Source organism: Seriola aureovittata, chromosome 23 (genome assembly GCF_021018895.1).
Source record: "Seriola aureovittata isolate HTS-2021-v1 ecotype China chromosome 23, ASM2101889v1, whole genome shotgun sequence".
Classification (NCBI taxonomy): domain Eukaryota; kingdom Metazoa; phylum Chordata; class Actinopteri; order Carangiformes; family Carangidae; genus Seriola; species Seriola aureovittata.
Genome location: NC_079386.1, coordinates 17,330,885 through 17,357,680, shown reverse-complemented (window position 1 = coordinate 17,357,680; position 26,796 = coordinate 17,330,885). Strand labels below are relative to the sequence as shown.

The window sequence follows — 26,796 nt, the reverse complement described above, 5'->3', positions numbered from 1 at the left end:
CTCTAATTAAAAGACCATGAATGAAACTTCCTCCAGATTTTTCATATTAAAAGTCCATGTTTTAGAGCCAATTTTATTGTGGAAAAACAACAGGGAGTGTTGAGTTTTGTTGATGGTAGCTTAACACCGATCAAGAGTACGGCAAAGAAGAAACGACTAGAATGGTTATACGACATTTATATGAGAATTTACACCTGCTCACAGTTTTTATCCTCCACTCTCTCCTTTTTGTTCCTCTACTCCTCCTCAGCACCACAGAAATGGACGTTAACACATCCTCCCGCCAAAATGATTCCCTCCCTTCCCTCAACTCCTCCCACGTCTCCCACCTCAACAGCTGCTTCCTCTCCACACCTGGTTCCTCCATCTTCACTGCTGCCACCGTCACCAACATCCTCCTCCTCCTCCCTCTCTCCATCTTCATCATCTGCTTTGGTTTCCAGAAGTTGCGGAAGCAGCGTGGCAGCGTGGCGGTGAATCCCGCCGACATCTTCACCTACCACATGGTCGCCATGGAGTTGATTGGCATCTGCGGGTCTGTCTTCTGCTGTTGTGGCGCCTTCCTGCATCACCAGAAGATGGCCGGGGTGGGGTGCAACATGTTTGCGATCATCTCGTGCATAAAAATGTTCTTTCATGCCCTCACCTGTGTCGAGCGATACCTGGCTGTTGTTCACCCCATCACCTACCTGAGCCTGACTAAGATGGGCGGGGTCATGATCAGAAATATCAGCACTGCGTGTGTTTGGGTAATATGCACTGGATTGATGGCAATAAGATTCGTGGTCAGCCACAATTTCAACCTCATCCTGTTTTTCTGCAGCTTGGTTTCCTCCTTAATCATCATCTCATTCTGCAGTCTTTCCGTCCTCCGCATCCTGACTCGCCCGGGGCCGGGGGACGGCGAGAAGGCTGACAAATCGAAGCAGAGAGCGTTCGTCACCATCACGGCCATAATGGCAGTGCTGTTGTTGAGGTTTTTGGGGAATCTGGTTTGCCAGGCTCTGGCGTCCTCGCCTGTGTTGAGCCACTACTCTCGTTGCGCAGCGCAGGTATCGGGGATCTGGTTCTGTCTGCCCAGCAGTTATGTGCTGCCGCTGTTGTTCCTGCACAGGGTGGGAAAGCTACTGTGTTTTAAATACAACACTGACTCTGGGTAGGGCTCAGACATGAGCACAGAGCCACTTTATCACTGTAAATAGGGGTCAAAGGGCATCCTGGTGGCCTAGGGGTTACACCAAAAACCACCAGTTTGCATCCGGCCACGCACATGCCATTCCCCGTCTCTCTCTCCCCTCACTTCCTGTCATCTGGTACCTGTCTTCCTGTCGACTATTTAATGAAAGAAAATATTGTTTAATGTGGTCTATAGTATGATTACAAACTATTTTTGTGTCTGTTATTTGCATGTGAAACCTTGCTGTTTGACTTTAGTTATGGCCTGTAGCTCATACAAAACAAATACCTGTGGCACATATCATCATATTCTTACTTGCATTATTACAATCTCTGTGAACAAGGCATGAAACCCTAACACTAACTCCAACTCAACTCTCCAGATTTATGGTTAATGCATTTCACATACGGCTCCTCTGTTTTAACTTCCTGCCATCATAAGGACTTTGTTCAACATCTCATCGCCGTGTGCAGTACCCCTTCTATTGTTCTCCAATATACAAAGAGGGGCAACTACAAAAAACAAAAAAAAGAAATCTGAGAAGCACGTTTCATCAAACAGAAGGTTCGGTGGAAATTATTGCTGTTTTTGACCATGTTAAGTTATTTAAATAAAACCATTCAAACCACTTTTCCTAGTTCTTTATTCATGATTATTTATCGAAGCAAAAGCAAAAGGAAACAGATGCACACGATATACAGCAACTTGAATGGCCTATAACATTTTTAGTTACTAGAAAGACAAAATCAATCAACAAAATCACAATCAATGTATATTCCTGCCTGATGCTAAGGTAAACAGACACTGTTTTAGTCAGCAGGGTCTGTACATCATGGTGGTAGTTGGAGTTTGCTACTTAACATCTATGTTCCCCTCAGAATTAATTTTAATCACTTTGGTGATCACTTTAGTTTTAAATCTAGCTCCATCATCAGATTACATTTTAATTTGATCTCATCACTTTCCGATACTGAGTCACTGTAGCGTCCAGTCTGCCCTGAAGAAGTTATATTCTAAGCTCTTGTCTTGTAAAGGTAATATGGCTGAAGCTCGCTGAAAGACTGGTAAGTAAACAGCTGTTCATGCTAATGTTAGCTATGTAGCAATAGCAAAATTTAGAAATAGCTCCTTTAAGACGACATACCTGCAACATTCCCATCAGTCTCAGCTGTACTTGGTGTTTACATCACATACAACTAGCAACTATTTGGTAAGAAAAAAGTAAGAGCCAGATATTTTTCTCAGTAGGTGGCGGCGACCAAACCAAAGGATGTTTTAACAGGTATTTCTTTCCTAATGTGTTATCCATAACAATTATTAAGACAGGAATATGCCCTTAAGATGCAAACAAGGCAATATTTTTGTAATCTTACTATCAACATGTGATCTAATGGTATGTTTTTCTATTATTATATAATTGAAGTGACTTTATTCATGCAACTCAAATTATTCTTGTTGGATGCTGGTCTTACAACGCACTAAATTTCCTGACCTGTGTAGAAACAACACAGGCAACACCAGACTGCTTGGTATATTAAACCAGAGTTCAAGCATCATCATCAAACATTGGCAATTTTCTCTCAACACATACAGCACAACCCACATCACAGCCCAAATACACCTCAACACCAGCACTCCCAGTATGACCCTGATGGTGTAGATCGCCCTCTGCTTTGACTGGTCAACCCTCTCCCTGTCCCTGCCCTGTTCCCCTGGTCCTGGACGAGTCAGGACACAGAGGACAGAGACGCTGCAGAAGACAATGACGATAAAGAATATAACCAACAAGCAGATATCCAAGAAGTCATTCTCTAAAGTCAACAGATATGTCACTGCTAAGGAAAAAAGCCAAACAAAACCATTGGTGATATTTCTCATTCTGATCACTCTCTCTTTCCTCAGGCTCAGGTAGGTGATGGGATGAACGACGGCCAGGTAGCGCTCCACACAGGTCAGGATGTGGAAGAACATCTGTCCCATCCAGGTGAAGGATAAAAGAAACGTCCCCAACGATAACACAATGACATTATCATTGTAGATAGCACAGCAGCAGAGGCTGCTCCCAAAGACACCAACCAGCTCCATGGCGACCATGTTGTAGGTGAAGCTGTCGGAGTGACTCATTGTTGCTGCTTTGGTGGAGGAGCGCTGTTGGTGCCATCGCTGGAGACCCAGGAAGAGGATGAAGATGTAAAGAGGGACGAGGAGGATGTTGTTGATGTTGAACGCGGCAAAAACTAAAGAGCTTGGTCTGACGATATAGCAATGCACGCTAAAAACAAAAGAGGAGTTGATGGAGGAAAGGTCTGGATTAACAAGGCACACATTGGAGGAGGAGGAGGAGTTCACTGACATATCTGGAAGAGAAAATGTAAAAATTAGATCTACTGCATGTCTATCCATCCCTTTTCCTTAAACTGTGTGGACATAAAAGCTACCTCAAATCAATGCTTATGTTGCAACATAGCTACAGAATCTCTAAATAACATACATCATAACAATTGAAAAGATGTTCATATGTAAATGTTTGGTTTACAGCTTGTTGTGTTGCCCACAAGTGGCTAAAAAATAAAAAATGTAATTAATTACGCTTTAAATGTAAATTCCTTAAAAACATTTAGAAATGAACAATGATGAGTTCCCCCCACACCATTCTTGTGAATAATTGTGAGGTATTCTAAAATTTTTATACATTTTTAATTGAGGTACTACACCTTTTAGTCAGCAGGTGGTGCTCTGATTTTGCAGTGGATCTGCTCTCGGGATCAAAGCTCCTGGCTCTGCACGTGAGCGGACCGGAAGTAAACGAGCTCGGACCTGTTTAAGGCGCCAACTTTGATTCTTTCTCTATTAATCGACAGGTACTGTAAAAATCACTTTTATATTCTTAAACTGATTCTAAAACTAATAAAAATGTAATGTAAATGCAGTATTAGTTGTCTTGTACTGTTCTCGGATAGTTTTGAGGTGTTTAATATGTACAGCGAGTTTGTTTATGCAGTGGAACGCCTCAGCCAGTGTCGTCATGGCGACAGTAGTTGTTTCACTACGCACAGTCGTTTCAGTAGCGTATATTAATTAACACTGATAATCAATAACATGGTTGAATGTGTTGTAAATATTGTTGAGACGTTAGCCAGCCAGTAGCAAGTAAATGTTGACAGGAGAAACGCGGTATTTCTACTAGTTTTATTCCGAGTTGCCCACCGCCATGTTGTGGTTACGTCATCTCGTTCACTGCAGCCATAGCGCGAAAGTGAGGAAGCTTATTGTGTGGCAAGGTTGTACAACATCCTGCTAGTGTTGAATGGGTGTAAAGAGGATTGCATATTCTTGCCAATAGTGACAGTGGGATAACTGGACTAGTTACTGTTGTACTAGTTGACTGAATGTTAAATTATTTTGAATTCATGTGCACTTATTTTCCTTGAGTCAAAATGTTTTATGTCACTTCTTGTAGCTTTGGTTGCAGAGTTAATTGTTTATTTTATGGGATATTCTAGTGTTAATATTATTTTTACGTAATGAGATTTTGGAGATGGTGTTACTTGGAAGTGGATTAAATTGTGCTCAAACATAAATGAGCCACAGCCTGTTAACGATGCAAACTTTGGTCTGTTGTCTATCGATCTACACTTTCTTTATATTGGCTGCACAGTGCTCTGTAGCCTGTGTGCCACTGGCTGCCGCTTGCCCCAGGTCAGGTGCTGGTGACAATGGCCCATTGCTTTCAAATTCCATGGCCGAACTTTATAATGCATGTTTTTTGTTAAATATTGTAAGTCTGAAATCTTAACTTAAGACTTTTAGAGACCTCTGTAAGCGTCCTTATAATGTCTGAAAATCCTTAGAAATATTATACAACTGTTTCCACATGCAGGCTGAGTGGTACTGACCTTAATGTGTAGAATCAGTTCAGGTTTCTGTAGCGAGTCAGTGGGAAGATCATAAAAGTTTATAAAATACAGCATCAACTGTGCAAGTGTCCAAACACTGAGATAAGGTTTCAGTCGTTCACATGAATGTGGATTTAAAATGATGATGATGATGATATTAAAAAATGTTATAAGAACACCAACCTTATCAGTATTTGTTTCTGTCCGTCCTCCCTCTGTGTCTTCCCTTTGTGGACTCTAGTGTCTGAGTATCTGCTCCAGATATACTGTACTGGTTGTATGTTTAAGCCCCAGTCAAATTCAATTATGTTTTATTTGCATAAACAAACACTTACAGTGACAAATGACACAGAACCTGTGAGATTTTTTCTAATCTGCCTCAATAGTATTAATCCCCCTACTACCATGCATTTATTCATTCTACTTGAATATAGTGTCATTATATTTCTGCATTACTGATTGGTACATATATATCATTACATACCGTATGTGTCCAGCTCTAACATCTAACAACTGTAGTTTATTGTTCCACATTATATATTGTACTAAAACCTGTTGTTTAACAGACGGACATGAGAGTTTTTCAAAATGCACACAAAGCTAATAGGGTCGTTTTGTTCGCTGATATGTCTTTTCTGCGTTGGTGAAGAATAATTCAGATCCCAGTGAAATCAGCACCTGCCTCATTTTCCTTGGTGTGGTTTGTGTAGTCGGTCTCATGTCAAGGAGCCACGACTATGGTTAGCTAAAAATATGTTCAACCGTCATCGAGTCAGACAGCAGCTGCCATTGTGTTTACACTGGAAAGCCACGGGTTGGTTGCAGCAACCACTTCCTGTCTAATGTCTGATCTCTAATTGACATCACACATTACAGGCCTGTGATCAAACCTTAATGACCCTTACCCTGTATTTGTTTTTATCTGAGCCTTAATCCAATCTTAGCCCTACAACAAAGTCTTTACCCTCAAACAGCCCTTTTAAAGAGGTGAGATCATGAGTACATGTCCTCATTCAGCCTCAACCTGAGGTCCTCACAAAGATAGAACTAAAGATCATGCACACACAGGTTCACAGAGCAGACAGGTGTTGTGGGCTGCATGACATAATTTGATTTGAATAGGCACCAGTTTCAGTCACAGGTGATTTGATTCCTGTCAAACTGATGATAAATGAATCGTGTAAATAGGCAACATGTTTCTAAGAAATATATCTAAACGGTGGTAATATGCAGTGTCCAGTGTTTCTTTATGACATCACTGACTAGAGGAAGACCACTGACACACAACACTCTGGGAAGACAATATTACACACACATAAAGATAAATGTTTCTCAATATTGTATTGTAAAAGAGCTACTTAAAATGTCCTTGTTTGCCCTGCAATGGAAAGTGATTTAATTTAGTAATTACAGTAATATGTTTTCATAGGGATGCCAGAATCAGGCCAGTGCCACACCTCATGGTCCTCCACAACCACCAACAAATGGTAAGTCATTGGCATAACCACACCCCACACAGGAAATGACAATAAAGAAGAAAATCAGGAGGAAAAAGTCCACAGCTAAGGTCAGAAGCCAAACACACCCATTGGTGATATTTCTCATTCTGATCACTCTCTCTTTCCTCAGGCTCAGGTAGGTGATGGGATGAACGACGGCCAGGTAGCGCTCCACACAGGTCAGGATGTGGAAGAACATCTGACCCATCCAGGTGAAGGATAAAAGAAACTTCCCCACCAATAACACAATGACATTATCATTGTAGATAGCACAGCAGCAGAGGCTGCTCCCAAAGATACCTATCCGCTCCATAGCGACCGTGTGGTAGGTGAAGCAGTCGGAGTGACTCATTGTTGCTGCTTTGGTGGAGGAGCGCTGTTGGTGCCATCGCTGGAGACCCAGGTAGAGGATGAAGATGTTGGTGATGTTGAACACGGCAAAAACTAAAGAGCTTGGTCTGAAGACGAAGCAATAAATGCCAGAAGTAAAATGTTTTAACTTCTTGCCATCATAAGGACTTTGTTCAACGTCTCATCGCCGTGTGCAGTACCCCTTCTATTGTTTGGAAAGCTGTTCTCCAATATACAAACAAGGGCAACTACAAAAAACAAAAAAAAGAAATCTGAGATGCACGTTTCATCAAACAGAAGGTTCGGTGGAAATTATTGCTGTTTTTGCCCATGTAAAGTTATTTAAATAAAACCATTCAAACCACTTTTCATAGTTGTTTTTTCATGATTATTTATTGAAGCAAAAGCAAAAGGAAACAGATGCACACGATATACAGCAACTTGAATGGCCTATAACATGTTTAGTTACTAGAAAGACAAAATCAATCAACAAAATCACAATCAATGCATATTCCCGCCTGATGCTAAGGTAAACAGACACTGTTTTAGTCAGCAGGGTCTGTACATTATGTTGGTAGTTGGAGTTTGCTACTTAACATCTATGTTCCCCTCAGAATTAATTTTAATCACTTTGGTGATCACTTTAGTTTTTAATCTAGCTCCATCATCAGATTACACTTTAATTTGTCCAATATGTTCATAGGAGCTATTTGTAAGTTTTTGTTATTGCTACATAGCCAACGTTAGCATTACCAGCTGACAGCCGAGTCTAGAAGAAACTTTCAGCAACAAATCTAATCCATGAACTTGACAAGAGTTGTCTCCAGAGGTGGAAGGCAACCCTCTTGTGTTAGCTTCTATTTCTATCAGTCAAATTATTCTTGTTGGATGCTGGTCTTACAACGCACTAGATTTCCTGACCTGTGTAGAAACAACACAGGCAACACCAGACTGCTTGGTATATCAAACCAGAGTTCAAGCATCATCATCAAACATTGGCAATTTTCTCTCAACACATAAAGCACAACCCACATCACAGCCCAAATACACCTCAACACCAGCACTCCCAGTATGACCATGATGTAGTAGATCGCCCTCTGCTTTGACTGGTCAACCCTCTCCCTGTCCCTGCCCTGTTCCCCTGGTCCTGGACGAGTCAGGACACAGAGGACAGAGACGCTGCAGAAGACGATGACGATAAAGAATATAACCAACAAGCAGATATCCAAGAAGTCATTCTCTAAAGTCAACAGATATGCCACTGCTAAGGAAAAAAGCCAAACACAACCATTGGTGATATTTCTCATTCTGATCACTCTCTCTTTCCTCAGGCTCAGGTAGGTGATGGGATGAACAACGGCCAGGTAGCGCTCCACACAGGTCAGGATGTGGAAGAACATCTGACCCATCCAGGTGAAGGATAAAAGAAACTTCCCCACCAATAACACAATGACATTATCATTGTAGATAGCACAGCAGCAGAGGCTGCTCCCAAAGACACCAACCAGCTCCATGGTGACCATGTTGTAGGTGAAGCTGTCGGAGTGACTCATTGTTGCTGCTTTGGTGGAGGAGCGCTGTTGGTGCCATCGCTGGAGACCCAGGTAAAGGATGAAGATGTAAAGAGGGAGGAGGAGGATGTTGTTGATGTTGAACACGGCAAAAACTAAAGAGCTTGGTCTGACGATATAGCAATGCACGCTAAAAACAAAAGAGGAGTTGATGGAGGAAAGGTCTGGATTAAGAAGGCAGTCATTGGAGGAGGACGAGGAGTTCACTGACATATCTGGAAGAGAAAAAGAGAAAATGTAAAAATTAGATCTACTGCATGTCTGTCCATCCCTTTTCCTTCTTTCCTTTTCCCATGCACAGCTCCTGTGAGCGATAAATATAACTCTTAGCAATGTTTAAAATCTAAACCGTGTCTTTGCTGGAGAACATAGTGGCACATTTAGCAACTAAAGATACAGGTTTTTTTTTATAAAGAGTCGGTGAAGACGAAACCAGAGCCAAAATGAAGGTGAATATTGGACTTAAACTGTGTGGACATAAAAGCTACTTCAAATCAATGCTTATGTTGCAACATAGCTACAGAATCTCTAAATAACATACATCATAACAATTGAAAAGATGTTCATATGTAAATGTTTGGTTTACAGCTTGTTGTGTTGCCCACAAGTGGCTTAAAAATAAAAAATTTAATTAATTATGCTTTAAATGTAAATTCCTTAAAAACATTTTGAAATGAACAACGATGAGTTCCCCCCACCCCATTCTTGTGAATAATTGTGAGGTATTCTAACATTTTCATACATTTTTAATTGAGGTACTACACCTTTTAGTCAGCAGGTGGTGCTCTGATTTTGCAGTGGATCTGCTCTCGGGATCAAAGCTCCTGGCTCTGCACGTGAGCGGACCGGAAGTAAACGAGCTCGGACCTGTTTAAGGCGCCAACTTTGATTCTTTCTCTATTAATCGACAGGTACTGTAAAAATCACTTTTATATTCTTAAACTGATTCTAAAACTAATAAAAATGTAATTTAAATGCAGTATTAGTTGTCTTGTACTGTTCTCGGATAGTTTTGAGGTGTTTAATATGTACAGCGAGTTTGTTTATGCAGTGGAACGCCTCAGCCAGCGTCGTCATGGCGACAGTAGTTGTTTCACTACGCACAGTCGTTTCAGTAGCGTATATTAATTAACACTGATAATCAATAACATGGTTGAATGTGTTGTAAATATTGTTGAGACGTTAGCCAGCCAGTAGCAAGTAAATGTTGACAGGAGAAACGCGGTATTTGTACTAGTTTTATTCCGAATATCCCGCCGCCATGTTGTGGTTACGTCATCTCGTTCACTGCAGCCATAGAGGATTGCCGTAAAGAGGATTGCATATTCTTGCCAATGTTGACAGTGGGATAACTGGACTAGTTACTGTTGTACTAGTTGACTGAATGTTAAATTATTTTGAATTCATGTGCACTTATTTTCCTTGAGTCAAAATGTTTTATGTCACTTCTTGTAGCTTTGGTTGCAGAGTTAATTGTTTAATTTATGGGATATTTTTAGTTAATATTATTAATACGTAATGAGATTTTGGAGATGGTGTTATTTGGAAGTGGATTAAATTGTGCTCAAACATAAATGAGCCACAGCCTGTTAACGATGCAAACTTTGGTCTGTTGTCTATCGATCTACACTTTCTTTATATTGGCTGCACAGTGCTCTGTAGCCTGTGTGCCACTGGCTGCCGCTTGCCCCAGGTCAGGTGCTGGTGACAATGGCCCATTGCTTTCAAATTGCATGGCTGAACTTTATAATGCATGTTTTTTGTTAAATATTGTAAGTCTGAAATCTTAACTTAAGACTTTTAGAGACCTCTGTAAGCGTCCTTATAATGTCTGAAAATCCTTAGAAATATTATACAACTGTTTCCACATGCAGGCTGAGTGGTACTGACCTTAATGTGTAGAATCAGTTCAGGTTTCTGTAGCGAGTCTTTGGGAAGTTCATAAAAGTTTATAAAATACAAAAAAAAAAAATATTAAAAAATGTTATAAGAACACCAACCTTATCAGTATTTGTTTCTGTCCGTCCTCCCTCTGTGTCTTCCCTTTGTGGACTCTTGTGTCTGAGTATCTGCTCCAGATATACTGTACTGGTTGTATGTTTAAGCCCCAGTCAAATTCAATTATGTTTTATTTGCATAAACAAACACTTACAGTGACAAATGACACAGAACCTGTGAGATTTTTTCTAATCTGCCTCAATAGTATTAATCCCCCTACTACCATGCATTTATTCATTTTACTTGAATATAGTGTCATTATATTTCTGCATTACAGATTGGTACATATATATCATTACATACCGTATGTGTCCAGCTCTAACATCTAACAACTGTAGTTTATTGTTCCACATTATATATTGTACTAAAACCTGTTGTTTAACAGACGGACATGAGAGTTTTTCAAAATGCGCACAAAGCTAATAGGGTCGTTTTGTTCGCTGATATGTCTTTTCTGCGTTGGTGAAGAATAATTCAGATCCCAGTGAAATCAGCACCTGCCTCATTTTCCTTGGTGTGGTTTGTGTAGTCGGTCTCATGTCAAGGAGCCACGACTATGGTTAGCTAAAAATATGTTCAATCATCATCGAGTCAGACAGCAGCTGCCATTGTGTTTACACTGGAAAGCCACGGGTTGGTTGCAGCAACCACTTCCTGTCTAATGTCTGATCTCTAATTGACATCACACATTACAGGCCTGTGATCAAACCTTAATGACCCTTACCCTGTATTTGTTTTTATCTGAGCCTTAATCCAATCTTAGCCCTACAACAAAGTCTTTACCCTCAAACAGCCCTTTTAAAGAGGTGAGATCATGAGTACATGTCCTCATTCATCCTCAACCTGAGGTCCTCAAAAAGATAGAACTAGAAGATCACGCACACACAGGTTCACAGAGCAGACAGGTGTTGTGGGCTGCATGACATAATTTGATTTGAATAGGCACCAGTTTCAGTCACAGGTGATTTGATTCCTGTCAAACTGATGATAAATGAATCGTGTAAATAGGCAACTTGTTTCTAAGAAATATATCTAAACGGTGGTAATATGCAGTGTCCAGTGTTTCTTTATGACATCACTGACTAGAGGAAGACCACTGACACACAACACTCTGGGAAGACAATATTACACACACATAAAGATAAATGTTTCTCAATATTGTATTGTAAAAGAGCTACTTAAAATGTCCTTGTTTGCCCTGCAATGGAAAGTGATTTAATTTAGTAATTACAGTTATATGTTTTCATAGGGATGCCAGAATCAGGCCAGTGCCACACCTCATGGTCCTCCACAACCATCAACAAATGGTAAGTCATTGGCATAACCACACCCCACACCTAACAGGGGTCAAAGTAGGGTTCAAATGATCGTGCCTGTAGTGGGGTTCACTAATTCACAATTCCAAAGTGAATAAAAATGTTTTCCTATCATATAATAGTGGAATATGAGTGTTAATGTTTCTTTACCCTCATGCAGAGCATAAGTATTTAGCTTGGTTGTTTTTGTTTTTTTCTACAGTTTAGTCTGGTCAGTCAATTCTGATGGTAATAAAGGCAAATTAATGAAGGACTTCTGCTTCATGTTATCAGTTTAAGCTACTGTTTATGTTTTAAATGATGAGCATGTTTATTTACTGTCAATAGTTCCAACTGACATGTTTATAAACTGCTAAATAAGCAATATTCACTTCCACTTGCTGCATGTGATTGCCTTTTCTGTGTTTACACTGTCTGACCAGCAGAGGGCGTCTTTGACCACAGACCTGTACTTTCTTTTCTTGTGTTTTGTTGCTGCATATTCCCAGTGATTGACTATACATTTCTGTTCGACAGTAGTTATGGCCTGTTTCTCTCAAAAACATAATTATTGTCTTGACTTTTTCATTATTTGTTTATTCGTACCATTTGCCATGAAATCTATGTAAAGTAATTCAAATAAAACCAACATCACAGGTTGTATGTGCTTAAAAGAAACTGATGTCCAATATATATATATAGTAACTGGAATTAATTTAAGAGAAAATCACAAGCAGAAAGACATAACAAAATCACAAAAAGTTTTTTTAAATTTTTTATATACACTCCAAGACTTTTGAACCCCACTGATGGAAATTGGTCTGACAATACATGTTTGATTATTTGTTTCTCTGACTTTTTTATTTTATGTTTGTCAGATAATTAGTTACCTTTTTTTTCTAGCAAGAAATTACACATTTAATTGTAATTATAAAATGATGTAACTTTGAAAATTGTTAAAAGAACATACATTTTGAAAGCAACTGAACTTAATTCTCAGTTAAACTGGGTCTGCAACCTCTACAGGGGTTTAACTGACTGAAGACGCAGCAGCTGTTGAGGCAATCTTTTTCTTATCGTGCCATCATCAGTTATCTAACCAGATCTTTTTTTCTATCATTCTCTATGTTTTGATTTTGTTGACGCAAATCGAATGTAATCCTTGTTCTCATTGGATGCTGTTCTTACAACAAACCAGTTTTCCTGACCTGTGCAGAAACAGCACAGGTATCACCAAACTGCTGGGGACATTAAACCAGTAATCACTCATCATCATCAAACATTCGCAACTTCCTCTAAACAAATGCAGCAAAACCCAAACCAGATTCCAAGCCTCATAGACAGCACTCCCAGTATGACCATGATGGTGTAGATCGCCCTTTGCTTTGACCCTGCCCTGTTCCCCCGGTCTTGGACGAGTCAGGACACAGAGGACAGAGACGCTGCAGAAGGAAATGACGATAAAGGAGAAAATCAGGAGGAAAAAGTCCACAGTAACTAACATAAACAGACATGTCACTGCTAAGGTCAGAAGCCAAACACACCCATTGGTGATATTTCTCATTCTGATCCCTCTCTCTTTCCTCAGGCTCAGGTAGGTGATGGGATGAACGACGGCCAGGTAGCGCTCCACACAGGTCAGGATGTGGAAGAACATCTGTCCCATCCAGGTGAAGGATAAAAGAAACGTCCCCACCAATAACACAGTGACATTATCATGTAGATACCACAGCAGCAGAAGGTGTTCCCAAAGATACCTATCGGCTCCATGGCGACCGTGTGGTAGGTGAAGCTGTCGGAGTGACTCGTCGCCGCTGCCGCGGTGGTGGAGGAGCGCTGTTGGCGCCATCGCTGGAGACCCAGGTAGAGGATGAGGATGCAGAGAGGGAGGAGGAGGATGTTGGTGATGTTGAACACGGCAAAAACTAAAGAGCTTGGTCTGAAGACGAAGCAATAAATGCCAGAAGTAAAAGAGGATTGGGTGGAGGAAAGGTCAGGAAGATGAAGGCAGTCATTGGAGGAGGTGGAGGAGTTCACTGACATCTAGAGGAGAAAAAGAGAAAATGTATAAATTATATCTACTTCTTTCATTCATCTGAGTTGTCCTTTATCAGTTAAAGTTTCTGTAGAGAGAAAACACCTGAGTTTATGAAATACAGCATCAACTGTGCAAGTGTCCAAACACTGAGTTAAAGTTTCAGTCGCCCACATGAACGTAGATTTAAAATGATGGTGATCATCATATTAAAAAGTAATAAGAACACCAACCTTATCAGTATTTGTTTCTGACCTTCCTCCCTCTGTGCCTTCCCTTGGTCGACTCTGAATGTCTGAGTATCTGCTCCAGATATTCTCCACTGGCTGTATATTGCAGCCTCAGTCAAATTGTTTTTTTATTTGCATAAAAAACCAAATGACATCAACAAATAAAAAACCTGTGAAGACTCCACAACATACACACCTTCTCTGCATCATACTCTGCTATGATTAATATTTAGTTTAACATGATTTAACCACATAAAAGAGTTAGAATTGTTGTTTTTTTTTAAACTCAGATGAGGTGACTAACAGATTATCAGAATGATAAATGTTGTTTTTACACTTCGGTTATTGCAGATTAAACTGACAAGATCACAACCACTTCCTGTCTGATGCTGAGTGGCCTTGTGAGGACTCTTATTGACATAACACATTACAGGCCTGTAATTCAACCTTAAACTCCAACCCTTACCCTGTATTATATATAAAACTTGACATCAGTTATTTTGGCTACACAGAGAATTTGAAGGCACTCATACATCACATTAGAGCAACTGGGTTTGAATGGATTTACTGAGACTGAGGCCGGTGGTAGGATGGTAGCAGTTACATCGTCTGAATTTGTGAAAGAATAGGGAGCTAACTGAAAGTTAAGGCATAAAGATGAGTTTCAAGTTTGGATTTGAGGGCCTCAGTGGAGTCGGACAGTCTGACGTCAGCAGGGAGGTTGTTCCAGAGGAAAAAGCTCTGCGGCCACCAGACGTCTTTTTAACTCAGGGGACAGACAGGAGCTTTGAATTCTGGGAACGCAGAGCGCTGAGATGGAATATAAGGTTTTAAAGAGATCGGACAGGTGGATAGGGAGTTGAAACGATTGAAATGCTGAAAGTTTACTGGATTTAGTTAAAATTCTAGATGCAGCACGTTTTAATACTAGTATGTGGCCAGAAAACAAAACATTACAATAATCAAGTCTTGGTGAAAAAAAAGGCGTGAATTAAGATTTGGTGATGGATAAAATCAAATGTGACACCCAGGCTCTTGGCTGTCAGTCTGTGGGAATGGAGATTTCAAGTCATCGATCTTTTCACAGCGAACAAACAGACTTCTAACTTTGTAATTTGAGAAGCGTCACTAGCCGTTATAGACACATATACAGTTGAGTATCGTCAGCGTAAAAGCGTAAATATGAAATATATAACCAAACAGGATTTAAATGAAAGAATAAATGACAATACAACTATAATCAAACTCTGACACACAGGTATCAGTATTTGAAGTCTGTTGTTGCCATCTGGTGTCTATTTTATGATCCAGCTTCCTCCTGCACCTCAGATTAACGGAGGACAAAGGACGAAGTTTATATATACTGTAAGATGAATATTTTTTATAAACCACCATTGACCTGCTGTAGTAACAGAAAGCTTTCACAGCCCCAGAGCTGCAGCAAACTCTGGCGAATGTGTATAGAATAAAAATTGTGCTCCTTGCATTTGCTTAAGTTAATGGTGAAGCAGTATTTCATTATTATTGCTGCTGTTGTCGGTCGTCTCGTGTGATTTAAGCCTGGCTAACTGCCTCACACACTAAGTATCACTGTAACTGCGTCTATATATATATATATATATATTTTTTTTTTTAGAACATTTTTAATGTCGCTTTCCCACTTTATTCACTGCAGCTGCCAACCTTAAAAACTGCTCTTTGAGGCTTTGGCTCTCAGCCACTACAGCAGCCACTTGGGTAACTCAGCCAGTGAGATTATTTCTGCCTCCAAGAATTTTTTTGTAAAAGTAAATCTGTGTTTTTGTGTCCGTCTGTTTGACTTCAGTTAAAAATCTCAGGCTCTCTTTCTCTTCACTTCTTCCCCTCTCCAATCACACGCACTGTTATCACCTCGCCATCTCGCCGTACTTCATCGGCGTGTGTCCTCTCTCCCTGCGGAAATGAAAAACTGAAACGGCATTCGTTTGATGAAAACACTCCTCTTCCTCCCTCTCCTCCCAACCTCATCTTTTTTTTTCTTTTTTTTAAACGCTGTTATCAAACACTGAGCAGTGTCCAGGCACAGACGGGATGAAAGTGTGGCGGGCACAGGAAGTCGGGGCTGATGGGATTGGGGCTGCAGTGTTTTTTAGGATGGGACGCTAATCTTTTTACCAGCTCAGGTGAAAGGAGGACGGTGGTTGTTTTTGTGTTGAGGTGGAAGAGAATTTAAACACAACTCTGTATTATCCCTCTCTCTTGCAGACAGGTTGCACATTAATTTCACTTACTCTTGATAAATCTTTCCTGACTCGCTCGTGCTCTTAATTCAGTTAAAACAAAGTGTAATTAAACACAACACCAAAGACCTGTCTCTTCCTGTCTAGTAGACAGGAAGTAACATTAGCAGTAATTTAGAGTCCTGTCTATGGAATATGTTCAATATATCTGTCAGGTGTTACTGAACTGAAAACACTACTGATGTGACTGAACCAAAACAATAAAGCTGCAGGCCATAAAAACCAAAACAATCAGCTGAAAGACAAACAAAAATATGTGTAGAGCTCTGAAAGAGAACAAGTGAAAACAAGTGACGTTACTGTCTCTAATGTGCCACATGAAAATACAGAAATTTTACCAATTTGTCACTGAAACAGGGAACTCCCCTCCCACCTCTTTACGAGTCCTGTCTGCCTGATTGTTACGTCGTCCTGCACAAGTTTATCTCACCCGCTTCAAAAAGAAAAGATATCTGTGGAATTGCTTTCACCCAGACTTGCACACCATGAAATCTTCTTTGCTCTTTTTTTTTTCTTCCTCCTAAAGCTTTGTAATTTCTCTTCCCCGCATCAGGGTCATACTGAACTCACTCAGCCTCCTCTGGTCTCTGTTTGTGTGTGTGTTTGATAGACTGAAATGTAGGTGTAGGGCAGAGTGTTTAGATCAGATAGAGGACTGTGCTTGTGTGTTTGAGTGCCCCCCCCCCCCCCCCCCCCCCCCCCAGTGTCTGAGAGCCGAAGTGCGAGGGCAAGGTGACTTTGCCGTAATCCAGCTATTTGGGTTTTTACACACTGAAACCCGCAGAGAGACATGAATAGAACAAGGGATGAAGGAGGAGGAGGAGGATAAATGACAGAAGAAGCATGGGGAGAGAAAAGCTCTGAGAGAGGAAGAAAGGAGAAAGAAAAAAAAAAAGAAGAAGATCGTAAGGAAGAGGCAGAGAAAGCTGTTTTTCTAATCCTCCAGGCGGCTGAATTTGCCCTGCAAAGTCTTCTATTCACATGAGACCGGCTTTATGGTGTTATGTAAAGACATCATGGAGTTAAGAGCCATTTCCTTCAACCTCTGCCCTCTGCTGAAGATATCAAGCTTGTGTCCATTTGAACACAGAGGTCACTCAGTAAGGAGATTATGGATATACACTGATACGCAGTATCAGGCAGACTTGAAGTGGTATTCAAGCTGCAACATGCAACTTATTCGAGACTAAAACAAACAGAATAAGTAGGATATTTTCAGGTAAAAACTTAGTTTGTGTGACACTATAGAGAATAGAAACTTAATCTTCACCTGTATGAAAGTTTTTGGCTATTGCTACATAGCCAGCGTTAGCATTAACAGCTGTTTGCTTTCCAGTCTAGAGAAATGTTGCGAGTTCAGCATCAAACTTTCTTACTTTACTCACCGAACAACTGTCAATTTCTATCACTTCTTTTCTTCTACTGAAGTTAGCATGCTAACTAGCTAGCTCTGGCCCGCTCGGCCCACCTCGTCACTTTCCGATACCGAGTCACTGTAGCGTTCAGTCTTCCTTTAATAAGTAGTGCTGTTTCACAGGGCGTATTATAACCTAAAATAAATTGTAAGATAACTAGTATCTTTGGCGTTTCTTTTTGTGTATATTTGTTCAAAAAATTTAATTACTATAAAAGGATAAATGTGAGGTTTTTTTCTTTTCTTTTATGCACTGACAGCGCCCCCTACATTTGCGTTCGCAAGTAGGTGTGAATTTCTTTCCAATGAACAATGTCCAATGCAGGCAGTTAATCAACTGGAGTTAGTCCCATCTGTAGTTTCAGCTTTAACTCCTTGACTCTGTACGTTACTCCATTACTAACAACTGTCCTGCAGTTACCTGTACAATCTAGCCATTCCCAGTCACCTGAATCCCCACAATCACCTCCTCACCTCTTTCCTATTCCCTAATCAAGCCCACAGTACTTGAAGCCTCCAGTTTTTCACCCGTATACCTGCTTACCTGGTGCTGACTCCTGCCTGCCTGCAGACTTTCCCGCCCTTACCTGACCCTTCTGTTTGTTGCGTTGCTTTTGAGAAATTCAGTAAAGGCGGACTGTTAAACTCGGAAGATGTGTGATGCGACCGGAGTATGAAGTGAGCAGTGTGTGTCCCGTCAGCACAGGAATTTGGGCTGAACCCAGACAAACTGCAGCAGATGATAATGGTCGTTTCTGGCTGATCTCTTCCTGGCAGCGTACTGACGATGGCACAATCACTGCAATGGAGATTTAATCAACGCTCCGCTCCCTCCTGTCCACGCCAAACCTTTTTCATCATCACTGAAACGATTTCTGCTTCTGCAGATCAGTGTTACATATGAGGGATGTTCTCTTTATCAGTCAGCCCTTCGGATTCTCACGCATAATGCTGTTTTTTTTTTTTTTCATTTTCAACATATTATTGTGGTACATTCCTATCAGTTCTTCGAATTCAATTTGTCTCACATCTTTTGGCCTCTTTACCCCCATCTTGATTCTCCTTTCCTTAATTTGGTTCAGTTGTGATAAAATGATAAGACCTTCCTCAGTCAATAACACTTACTCCCTCACACACATGCAATGGCAATGTTGGGGCCAGTAATAACAAATTCCAGTATCTGCCCCTTTAACCAGATCTTGCACATTTTTATAAAATATGCCCACACTTGAAAGACTCATCACACTACACAATAAAACAGACACACTCATGTATGTACACATGAACACACATGCGGGCCTAATTTGCTGATTGTCGGACCGAAGCGAAGCGGTTAGCGAGGTAAATCTCTCTGTTTAACCAGAATGTCAGGGCTGACACTTACTCGTTAACGGTTAACGGGGGGAAATGAGAAGGAGGGGGAAGGAGGAGGAGGAAGATGTGACTGGGGAGAAACTTTGTGTGTGTGTGTGTGTGTGTGTGTGTGTGTATAGAGTGACATAATGCTAAATTATACTGTATTTAGCTAATGATGAAGGCTCTGTAGGAAGATTTGAACATGAAGTTTCTGTGGTGTAGCAGGCGGATCCACCAGCGGGGGGCGATGAAGGATCAGCTCAGCTAATTTCATGACTGGATAGTTTACAGTGGTGTGGAAATCTGTGCAGCAGTTAAAACTTTTGAACTGAACAACATTTACCTAAACTTCTGCAGACTCTGGATTTTTAAATTAGTGAAAACTTGTAGTTGTAATTATAAACTTCAGAAAAAGAACATATCACACACAAATTGTTTTTTAGTTTTTTTTTTTTATGTCTTAAAACATTTTTTTGAAGATGACAGCGACCGGTAAATATGGAGCTCTGAGATTAAGAAAACACACACACACACACACACACACAACACACACACACACACACACTCATTCTTTTGTAAAGCACAGCCTGCTGTATTCTTGGCTTCTGCTTATATGGTAGCATACCTGAAAGTAAGTGTGTGTGTGTGTGTGTGTGTGTGTGTGTGTGTGTGTGTGTGTGTGTGTGTGTGTGTGTGTGTGTGTGTTTGGACTGATTAAGCTCAGACTGATCCATCTGAGCCAAATTCTACAAACACACACACACACACACTTTCGTCACAACGCTTTTACCTCAACAAGTGGCTGTCCTGGAAAATGTCATATACTCACACAGATGAACAAACCTCTCTCTCTCTCTTCCATCTTTCCACTCTCTCATCCATCTCTCTTTTCATTTCATTTCCTCCCCCTCCCTCCCCTCTCTCCTTCTCCTCATCTGTTATCCATCTGCCTTTTCTCCGTGTCCATGCCTCCTCCTGTCTCCCCCTTTCTTCCCTCACTCTTCTCCCTCCATTTTTACTTTCTCTATCCTTTAACCTCTTTTCCTTCATCCATCCTTTTCTTGCCTTCTTTATTACTTTTTTTTTTATATTTGATTATTTATTGTCTATATACATCTCTTTTGTGTCCCTTCTTTTTTGCCTTATTTCTAGCTTATCCTTATTTCCTTCCTTCAAATGCTCCCTCCTTCCCTCCCTCACTTGTCCCCTTCTTGTTCCCTTAATCCCTTTTTCCTCCCCCCTCTGCCTTTCCATTCATCTCTTCATGATGATCCAGTAATTGAATCAGGTGTCCCATGGATACCGACTCCCACACACTGGGCAGAACAAACACACACACACACACACACACACACACACACACACACACACACACACACACACACACACTGTACAGACCAAAGCAGGAGTAATGACAGAGGCACCAGGTGTCTGCGTTATGATGGATTATACGTGTTCCCATGCACACACACACATACACACACACACACACACACACACACACACACACACACACACACACACATTCATTCATTCATTCATTCATTCCCTTTGGAACATTTAGCACCAGACAAGATTAGTACATGCAGTGAATTCACAGTTGACAGTTGAATGTCCCGTACAGTTGCATCGTGGTCGGTGACATGGACAAAATTACTGTAAAACGCATCGGCTTCTCTACGGTGATTGAACCCTGCTGTTCTGCAAATCACTCTCAGCTCTGACTGTCTCATTGTTTCAAGCCATTTAGTTTGAGTTAAAACTCACTTATGTTAATTCCATTGAGCTAAATTAACTTGTTTTATATTTATCATATACAGTATATATATATATATTTATGTATTTAGGCATCCTGATATTAGACTTTTTTTCAAACATGTGGAGATGACAAGTAAACAACAGTACATGACTGTCCAGGTAATAAAGGGCAAAGTGCAGGTGAAGAACATGATTCATCATCTAGACGTCTCATGAAAGAAACAAGGTTGGCTGTGTGTAAATGCTCCTCCGTTTTTAACTCATGTTTTGGGTCTGTGTCACCAGTGAAATGGTATCGTGCTTTCAAACATTAGTGTTGTTTCTATGGTTACCTGATTTCTAAGATGTATGTGTCCCAATTCAGGGGATGCATCCTTCTGAGGACGCGGTCGACGAAGGTGCGGGCGGCCCTGATGTGCTGGACGAGAGCCGAGAGACTCAACCAGGTGGCGCCTTCCAAAACGGTAAAAGTTAAGACGCACAAATGACCTGGTTAGTTTTAGGGAAACTAGACTGTGGCTTGGGATAAAATGACTACTTGGTTAAGGTTAGGAACAGACACTAGTCATAGTTTAAAGAACCCAACATTGACTGTAGTAGACGGTGGTTTCTCATGTCATAGTCACATGATTCGTTGTCCCATCCGTTTAGCAACTAAAAGGCTTTGTCATTTTAATAGATGTTTTGTTTTTCTTAGGAGAAATGTCCGTTTTGAGCATGTGGGCAACATGATGCGTATTCCTGCTGATGCAGTTCCACTCACCAACAGCTGGGGGCAGTAATGCACCAGGGAACAAGGCGATGCGTAAGCAGAAGGGACTGAAGAAGAGCACTGCTTCCTAGGATAAATATGCGCGTAAACCATTCAAATTAGTAGATATTTCTAAAAAGAATTGGCTTCACTAATGTAACAAGTTCCCAACGAGGAAGGTAATGAATTTAACGTTGTGTGTTTTAGTAAAAAATATATATATATACTATAGTTGAAAATACTCGGTACACCAACATTTTCTCTGCTGCTGCTGGTGTTTGTCGTTCGTTCTATTCAAAGGTCAAGAAGCGAGTTCAGATTGTGAATCAAAATAATATGAAGCAGATAAAGGTTATGTATTCAGTCTACCTCTGCGCCAGCGACAGTCGTTCACAGAAACAGATAAACACTGGAGTTATTTTTCTCACTTTCTGCTCTTTGGACACGCCGCACTGCAGTGTTGCCCCCAGAGGGGTTTTTTTCTCGTCTGTCAAGGTGAAGCAATTTTCTCAAGGCAACTCAGATTGGCAGTATTGCTGCGAACAGGCATGGGAATACACAACAAGATGTCACAACACTGAGGGCTGCTACCAACAAATGCTCGACCCATTTAAGAGAAAAACGTTTTGGAATGGAAAAAACCACTGCTGTTTGGATGCAGAAATTTAAATGTTAGCATTATAAACGGCCAAACCAAGAGCCGAGCACAATGCTGCTTTAGTACCAACAGCTTGTCTCCTTGTCCTGCTGCTCTGAGACTGAAACTAGTAAAAACGTTCTTCACCTGCTTCTTTAAAAGTCCAAGAAAACCACAACCTTCCCTTCGTGAAGTACTGGAGGTCGTTATTTACTTTCAGTGCAGGTCTAACTGAACCTCAGCTTCACAGCCTGCTCAACATTCAGGCGGCGCTCTCCAAACTCCAGCTCGCCTGTGCACCTGGGACCCGCCCCCTGGCAATGATTGACAGCTCTAATTAGCAAGAGAGGCATGGAAAAAAAAACTGCCTGTGAACATTGGTAAGTGAAGGAATTTAGTACCTTAATATAGATTTGCTTTGAAAAGGTGTGACACCACTTTGATGGAGAATAATGTATAATAGTATTTAGACTCTTGAAGACAGAAACAACAAATCAAAACGGTCTTTTTAAGATTTCTGCAGGTATTATATTCATGATTTTAAACTGATCATCCTCAGCCTGAGGAGCAATTAGCCATTTTGAACATAGCACATATTTATATTTCATTCTTATACTGTTGTCACTTATATAGACTTTTGTGGAGGAGGAGCTATTTCTGTCAGTTTTATACTGTTATGTTGTACCGGTATTTATTATAACTATAAAGCTGTGTGAAATACTCATTCAAAATCCAAGTACCTCAAAATTTGTACTCAGTATTTCAGTAAATGTGCTTTATAGTTGCAATTCATCACTGGTTCTAGTTGAGGCAAATTATAACCAGATTATAAACCGTTTCTAGATTAAACAAGCAGAGGACAACTGGCCAAACTTATGCTGCAACAAAACAATAAAGCTTTAAATTCAAGTATAACGTTAGACATTTACAATAAGGCGAATGGTTTATAACTAGTTATTAATCAGCTTGTCAACACTTTATAAATGATCTATAAACTGTTATAACACATGAGATAAAAAGGGCAACAGTCACCTGTTGCTTGCCAAATAGTGAGCCCACATTTATCTGTACTGTTCAGCCTCATATCTCTTCGTTTTCTCCATCATCCAGCATTTGTACCTGCTGCTTCATCACATATTTGATGAGTTACTAGCAATTATCTGCATCTTAGAAGAAGAAAAAAAGTTTAATTTGACAGATCAAATCATGGTCTATCAAATGTCAAATTACCAGATTCATACTCTGAGGCCTTGGCTATACTGTTTACCTTGACATGCTCTCACCTGCAGCAAAATGGATCCTTATTGTAGAGTGTAAAACACTTAATCATTTATTAATGAGTTACAACCAGTTATAAATGGTAGTAACTAAGTGTCAATTAATAACCTAATTATAAACCTTTTATAAATGCTTTATAAGGGGAGTCTTGTTGTAAAGTGGCACCAGGGAAACAAACATATGTTAAAGGTTAAAATGCATCATACTTTATGAAGTGATCACGTGCTTCGTGTAGGAAATATTACTCTGCAAATAAGACTTTTCTAATCAATTCTAATCAATACAACTGTGGAGCTAAAAGTACAGTTTCCGTAGTGGAGCTGAAACACAGCCAATACCGTTTCATTTGACAGTCGGTAAAGAGGAGGATAGAGACTGTGGGGAGGAGTGGGAGAGGATACGTAGTGGTCTCTGCCGGGTTCAAACCACCGACTCTGCAGTTACCGATGCGCACTCCAGGAACCGGGACGCGCAGCGGGGAGCATCGCAGAGAGCTGCAGCCGCGCGCTCCGCCCGCAGCCTGGGTCTGAAACGTGTGTGTTCACCTGTAGCTCCAGGAGAGAGAGAGAGAGAGAGAGAGAGAGAGAGAGAGAGAGAGAGAGAGAGAGATCCCTCCTCTCCTCTTTCCCGCCGCAGCAGCAGCAGCCGTTGACATCAGGATGGCTCGCGCTGAGCAGCAGCAGCAGCAGCATCAGCACCACAAGCTCAAGCGTCGCGAGCCGCTCCGTCCCCGTCCAGGTGGCGCGAGGAGGACGAGCTGATCCCGCGGAGTAGAGACTGTACTACTACAACGAGGAGGAGGAGGAGGAGGTTTAGGAGGAGAAGAAGAAGACAGGAGGAAGGCGGAGGAGGAAATCCCGCGAGAGAAGCAGAGACAGAGGCAGACAGATCCACGCAGAGAGCAGAGAGAGAACGAGTGAGAACCTGCTGCACGTGAGGTGCGCGAGACCCCCGGGGAGAAGGGACTAATCGTTAATTTGGAGGAGAACAACGTTTATTTTTCTTTTCTTTTTTTTTTTTTTTTTCTCTCACGCGGACGGAGACAGAGGATCTCCGAAAAAAAGGTAAGAAACAACAAACACCGACTGTTTTCTCTTTCTTTCTCTTTCAAATCCGGATTAAAACCGGCAACAACAACAAAAAAAAGGGAGGAGAATTAACACCTGTAAGCGTCCGGTAATTGACTAATTAACTACAGTTGTGACGTTTAAAATGTAAGATAACCAAGCTAGCCGCTCGGCTCTGCTACCTGTAATCACGTTAACCCCGCTTTTCCCAAAAATAAATAAAATAAATAAACGTGGGCCATAATGTGGAATTTCAGTTTAAACACAACAGAGAAGCTGAATTCAGTTTTTTTTTAAAAGGCACTTTTGCACCTTTAAAATGTTTTCAACTAAAATCTGCCTCGCGTGCAGGGTTTTATTCCCGCAGCCCCTCAGGTGTGATTTAATGGAAATAAATACTGAATTTTATTCTGCAATTCTTGTGTTGTTATTTTAAGAAAATGCTCCCTCCATCCCTCCCACATGTCCTGACTGTGTTACACCTTCCTATCACTTGAGCTGCTTCCATACACGCTGATAAGCAGCTCTCTGGATGTGTTGTAGCCCAAACCCAGGATCTTATTATTGATTTATTTTATTGATTTAAAAAATTTTTTTTTTTTTTTTTGCAAACTGGAACAAATTCGTGTGATTTTCCTTTAGAGAGCGAGATGGAGATTGTGTCGCTGTGGATGTGCTGAAGCTGCTGCTTGCAGGTTGTACTGTATATATGTGCCGTTGCAGGCAGAGGGAGATGCTTTGGGTGACTGGTGGGTGGTTTATGTATCCTGACTCTATTGACTAATGCTGGGAAGGGAGGGGGTGCAGAGAGTGCGCGTGTGCTAGTGTGTGTTGTATGTGTGTGGTGTGTTGTATATGTGAGAGAGAGAGAGAGAGAGAGAGAGAGAGAGAGAGAGGCGGGCTGCAGAGTTTGTGTGGGTCTCTGTAGGCTTCGCTCTTTGCGCGTTCGTGCGTTACTCGTGCGCACAGGATGGAGGTTGTGCAGTTTTTTGCGCGCGTGTGTGAGAGAGGGCGCAGCTCTCCTCTGTGTTTACAGACCTGTGTGTATGTGCGCGCATAAGAGAGATGGATTGAGCTGCAGAATGTGTGTGTGTGTGTGTGTGTGTGTGTGTGCGCTGCCGTGGTTTTAGGAGCGCGCGAGTACGTCAGCGCGCGCGTGATAGGCTGACCCAAAGGGCCCCCCCCCACCTGCATATTAAACCCTTCACCAGCCCCCTTAAGTGTTTCCCCCTGTCCACCTGAAGGAAAGTACAGGCTCCTTTTTAAATGTCAGGCCAAACATTAAGTTTCTGCTGCTGCAACACACACACACACACGCATGCACGCACACACACACACGCGCAGGCATGCACGCACTTACAGAGCTCCAGCACAGATGGCAAACAGCAAAACTACAGTAGGAACATCCAGCAGCAGATTTAATAATGAACTGCATCTTGAAATTTTTTTGCTAATTACAAAATCAGCAGCTTGTGATTAATTTTGAGACATTTGTGGTTAATTTGAGCTTCCTGCTCCTGCGACAGAAAACCTGACGTGTTAATATGAGATAACAAGAGGACAGTGACATCACTGTGATCCCACTATAATTACAGTGATAATAGTCTCAGAATAAAGATCATTGTTGTGCTGCCTTGTGAAGCAGCTGCAGTCAAGGTCTGTGTTAGTTAAAAACAGAACAGGTGAATTAGGAGATTTTGTTAATATGAGAAACAGTTAATATCAGTGCTGAAACATTAAATTAATTGGATAATTTTCTTCTTTTTTTTAAGCAAAAATGACAAAAATTCCCACGTTTCAGGTTTTCAAATGTGAAGATTTGCTGTTTTTCTCTGTTTTCTACATCATCGTAAAATATCTTCAGATTTTACACTGTTAATCAGACGGAACAAGCTGTTTCAGAAAAGCCTCCGGGAGCTTCTCGGCGGTCGTCTCTCACCGATTCTGTACGTTATTTAGTTTGAACAAGTAATTGAAAAACAAATGAGTCAATAGATGTGTCGATAAAATGAGCAAATCGCAGCAACTGCCTTGAGAAGATTCGGCGCACAACACCAGACTAATGAGAGCAAACACGTCGCTGCAGAGACCCGAGCGGGAGCCAATATCCACCTTGATATTTTTTGACACTGAACATCTCCCAGGAGACAAGATGTCAGTGTTTTTCCTGTTTTTCAGCCGTGTGATGTTTGTCCTGACGGCGT

The 26,796-nt window shown here is 41.1% G+C and overlaps 1 protein-coding gene and 2 long non-coding RNA genes across 3 annotated transcripts in view; all 3 read left to right on the top strand.

Annotated features, from left to right (window-relative positions):
* The first annotated feature begins 3,921 nt into the window (after positions 1-3,921).
* On the top strand, positions 3,922-7,279 carry LOC130164757 (uncharacterized). Its single transcript, XR_008826656.1, has 3 exons — positions 3,922-4,038; positions 6,503-6,560; positions 6,703-7,279. It is a non-coding gene; the product is annotated as an uncharacterized LOC130164757 (long non-coding RNA).
* Positions 7,280-9,272: 1,993 nt separating this feature from the next.
* Positions 9,273-14,227, top strand: LOC130164740 (uncharacterized). Its single transcript, XR_008826652.1, has 3 exons — positions 9,273-9,405; positions 11,742-11,799; positions 13,376-14,227. It is a non-coding gene; the product is annotated as an uncharacterized LOC130164740 (long non-coding RNA).
* A 9,916-nt stretch (positions 14,228-24,143) lies between these two features.
* trpc5a (transient receptor potential cation channel, subfamily C, member 5a) overlaps positions 24,144-26,796 on the top strand; it is a 99,673-nt gene continuing 97,020 nt past the window's right edge. Inside the window, exon 1 of the mRNA XM_056369951.1 lies at positions 24,144-24,589. The gene's annotated coding sequence lies outside the window, so the exon portion shown is untranslated. The remainder of the gene's footprint in view (positions 24,590-26,796) is intronic.